We start from the raw sequence: 5,016 nt of genomic DNA on the forward strand, positions 1-5,016 counted from the left end.
CCATGTTAGGAACCATAAAATTAGATAAGATTACATTAAATTCCATATAATAAAATATCCATTGTCATGCTTGAGCTGAGCCTTGCCTTAACTCCATCATGTACTCAGTATCCTCGACTCTTTCAATATGGCAGCCACTTACTGAGCCTTTGTACTAAATCAGGTACTGGGCTCAGTGCTTGTGCATCATATCATTTAATCCCCACAACATCCCTTTGCCAAATGAGACAGGTGAGGCTCAGGAATACCTATGCAGGGATGAGATGATGAGGCTTCAGTCAGTCCGTTCTCCAAGGTTATGGGATTGATAAATGGTAGAGCTTGGATTAGAGCCCAGGTTTTTGACAACAAAATTCATTCTCTTTCTGCTCCCTTGTGGGCAGCACTCAGGAAAGTGCCTGAGACAAAGTAAGCTCTCAATAAATGTTTTAAATGTGAGTGGATCTTGCCATATGAAGACTACTGCTCATTGAATGCCCACTGTGTGCAAACACTTTCTATATGTTAATGCTAATGAGTTGTTAAACTGGGATTTGAATTCAAGCCTTTCTTTCTGCCATCTAACGCCATGCACTTTTGTCCGTATCGCACCACCTCTAACACGGGAAATCTAGTCTTGGGAAAGGTGTCTCAGGGTTGACACATGACCAGTGGTGTTGGAGAAGGGAAGATCTGTCACTGCGGCACCAGAGGACAGACCCTTGAGCAGTGAGTGAGAATTACATGAAGGCAGATGATGGCTGGAGATAGGGAGACTTTTAGCAAAAAGTGAGGGAGTGGGCACTCCATCACTGAGAGTGTCAGATGACTGTCTCCCCAGAAGGCCCAAATGCTGGCAGAGGGCAAGGGACTTCTGAGTTCCCTTTAGCTCTAGTAGTCTGAAACACTATCATTCTCTTCGGCTACCCTGGAAATCCCTGGGGAGGATGACTCAACATCACCCATTCTGAAAGAGTATTTCAGAAGAACATAGTCCTGGCTATTCTAGTTTCTAGGGAGTATTGTGAAAGGTTTGATTGATGAGGAAATCATGGAGGATGATTAACGACTTAAGGTCAGCTTCTTTCCTCCTTCGCTGGCCTCCTCCAGCAGCCTTCCATAGGGGCTGAGTTTCCTCTTCAAACACAGAAGTAGAAGATGTCACACAGCTGGTTCTGAATCTTGGGACTCAGCTGGGAAAAAAATGAAATCTCAAATAAATGGAACCCATTTCAATTTACAACTGAATCTCAAAAGACTGGTCCCCTAAAATGCTCTCTTCAACCAAATAGTCTGAGCTTAGAGCTATGAATGCTCTCGACTGTCTTTTGGAGACAAATGCTGAGTCAGTTTTCCTGAAGTCCACAGGAGTGCCAGCCCCCTCCTCTATCACTCTGAAAATCTTCTAAACTATAACTGGTAATAGTAACGATTTCCATTTGTAAAGGAGGTTGCAATTGACAAAGTACTTCTGTGCTCCTGCCACTTGAGCTTCTGAAGATCCCATGTGGGGGATAAAGTGAGAAGTGTCATGCCCATTACACAGACCAGCACCACATGACTCCGAAGATGGAGAAGTAAAGAAACTTGACTAAAGTCACATGGTTTCTAAGGAACACATCCAAGACCTGAATCTAGGCGTCTTGTTCCCAAATTCAGTGACGGCTACTGTTTTTCTCAAGGCAGATCATTTGACTTCTGGCATCAATGCAGATGCCCCAAATAAATAAATATTGGTTAAGGAGAAGAGTTTAATTTTCATAACCTTAAAAACAAATGCTTCAGTGGGTCATCTTGGGCTATACCTGTTCCCTGACGCCCTCCATCACTTTTCTCCATTATCATAGCAGAAAATCCCCTGGGGGCTCCATTGTGATCACAACAATGACCGTGCCTTTTTTTTTCCCCCCACAAAGGAAGGCAGAGAGTATGGGTTCAAGTCCTGCCTCCTCTTCAGCTGTGTGACCTTCGATGAGTTAGCTAACCTCTCTGAACCTCAATTTCACATAGCTAATCTCATGGGGGTGTGGTGATGATTAACTGACATAAAGTACTGGAAAGCTTAGCACAGTGTTAGGCACATAATAGGGGCTCATTAAATACAGACTGAACATAGGTATGCAAAGCAAGGACTGTAGGTCAAACCCTAGCATTGCCAAGACTCCTTCTTACAGTGCTCATTCAACCAGCATTGACTGAATACATGCTCCAAAGCAGATGCTTCTGTGTGCCTTGCTTATTGGTACCTCCCAGCAACCCTCTGAGGCAGTTATTATTCCCATTTTAAGAATGAGGAAACTGAGGCTCACTTGCCAGCCACTGTCTGTCGTATGTGTCAGAGCTAGAATTTGAACTCGGCTTGGTCTGACTCTTTTTCCAATGCTTTACTGTGCAATAGAAGTTCACTAGTTTGCACAGATTGGATAGGGTGCATTACTAATTAGGAGTGGTGACACGACCTCCCACCTCCACCCCATTTGGGCTGTCCAGGGACTGGACGTCAGAGCCGTGGTTGTGTCACATTTGCTGTGCAACTTTGAGCCAGTCACATTACCTCTCCGGGCCTCACTGACTTTATCTGCAAACCAAGAAAGTTGGACAGATTGTCTGAAAGATCTTTTCCAGCTCTGGCCTGCTGCAATACTCCTCAGATTTCAAAAAAAAAAAAAAAATGCCAGTGCATGATCCTGGAATACGGGAAGCATAACAGCGGCCCCTGAAATCTCAAATCAGTTTCGCCTTTTGAACCCATGTGTTTCTGCACAAATTCAGAACCTGCCAGAGGAAAACTCTCTAATTAACCTACAGGGACTAACTCAGCTAGTAATTACCCCTATTATTTTTAATTGTATTTTATAAGGTGCCTTTCATCCAAGATCTCAAAGGGCTTCTCAAACATTCATTAGCGGAGCCCCACCCCCTCCCGTGTGGATATGAAAGGCAGAGACTGATTTTAATGTCAGAAAGAAGAGGTGGGAGCAGAGAGAAGGGGACTGAGATCCTGGGAGCAATTTCGCCTCTGAGTTCAAAGGAGAGAAGAGACATATGCCAGAGAAATGCTCACCTTCTGAAGGAATTCAAGGACCCTTCCTGGAAGAGCAGGTGGATTAGGAAATGCTCCTTCTTTTTAAAAGGTCACCTTCTGTCTGCTAGGCGCCTAGGAGAGGGCAGATCAGTTTGGGTTCAGTTACATTTACTTCATTTCACTTTTCTGATCAGTTTCCTGAGCGCTGGTCCCCAGCACAGAGGTCTGTGCTTGGGGATGGAAGAGTATAAATGAGGCAAGGGTTCCAGAGTGTACCCACTACAGGTGTGGGCACATTGGTGCAAGCAGCAAGGATACAGGAACCTCCCAGGAGAGTCCTGGTTGGCTGCCTTAAATGAATGGCTGAGGCCAAAGGTCTCAGCATGTGGCCAGCTGCCTCCCCACTACCTCCCTGGCAGTCGGTGGAGGGAACATGAGTCTGGGTCCCTATGCTAAGTCCTGGGATCTGACTGACAAATGACACAGAAGGACCAGTTTGAATAGCTCATCATGGGGGCCACTCCTCTCCTTCCCTCCCTACTCCCTTGCACCATAACCAAGCCACCTGGGGTACTTGTACTGAGTCCCTCTCATCTCCATTCCAGTGAGTAGATGGAAGAGATCACTGTGCAGCATGAGAAGCTTCACTCTCCCAGGGTTGGGTGAGGGCTCTATAGTCTTCCTTCCGGTCTGTGAGCTCCTGGAGGACAGAGCCCTGCCTGCCTACTCACCAATTTCCTTAGCACGCGTTCCGGGTGCAGAGTCATAGATGATCAGCACATATTTGTTGACCAACACAGAGCAGACCATGAAGCTGCCACCCTGTTTCTGGCCTTGAGAGATGGTCTAATGGAGGCCAGAGAAGGATCCTTTCTTTCCCTGGCTTGCAGATGGCTAGATCCAAGGGACAGCCAGGGCCACGCAACCCCAATGATTTTAGAAGCCAAGAATGGAAGACATCGTTAAGCTGTGGGTGAGGGTGCCAGTGATGTGGTGACCCAGGGCCTCAGGGTGAGATGGTGGGGGAAGCAAGGCACATGATGTGAGGCAGCAAAGAGGAGGACTGACTTGGCTGCTAGGAGCATGGGGATCTTTTAGCAAGAAAGTTGGGACTTATGGGGTAAGGTTTCCAATCATTCACTGACAGAAGCTCCTAGGGCCCATGACAGGTACTCTCAGGTGATACAGCCTGGAGGGATAGGCGTGACCTAGGAGAAGGGAGAGAATTGGCCTGGCCCACAAGGAACCGGCAGTTTTGTTTTGGAGATTAGATTAGATTTACATACAGAGCTATTAGAGAACAATGCAAGGAGATTTATCACTGACTCCACTGGGAGTTTCCCATGTAGAGAGAGAGAGAGAGAGAGTCTTATTCTTGCCACATTTCTTTGCTGGGCCTGACAAAGTTGTAGGTACTTTTGACCGCTCCGGGTACACTTGATGTTTAGTCAGATGGCATGAAAGGTTAAATGGCCTAGATGAGAAAAAGGAGGAGCCTGGAGGCCTAGATGCTGGGGAAGGCTTTAAGAGGAGGAGCAGCCATGGTGGTTACTAAGAAATGATAAGTGAGAAGAATAACCACCCACCTTGTCAAAGGGCTTTCCCATCACATAAAGCCTGTGCTGTGAGGACAATCAGGGGAATATAGTTACCCGGTGAGAGGACATCTCGCTGGGTTTTGCCTGCCCAGTCCAGTGTCCATTCCCTTATCTCCTGGGAATGGGGAATACCACCTTGCTGTCGCTCTCAGTCCGTGTGTTTCATTGGGGCTGCCCTCACCTCTAGACACAGACCCAGACAGTCAGTGCTGCACCCTCCTGGCCATAGAATTTGCCCAGAGATGACCCCATGATGCAACCTGGGCCAGTGAGGACCCTCTTGAGGACTTTTTGTAGAACTCGTAGGGGCAAGGCACTCTTTCCTTTGGTGTTGCAAAGCTAGAAGAACGTAAACACGGAGCTCCTGGTTGTGAAACTGGCTACCAGGTGGAGGCGAGACCATTTGCAGAGGAA

Source organism: Prionailurus bengalensis, chromosome D1 (assembly GCF_016509475.1).
Source record: "Prionailurus bengalensis isolate Pbe53 chromosome D1, Fcat_Pben_1.1_paternal_pri, whole genome shotgun sequence".
Classification (NCBI taxonomy): domain Eukaryota; kingdom Metazoa; phylum Chordata; class Mammalia; order Carnivora; family Felidae; genus Prionailurus; species Prionailurus bengalensis.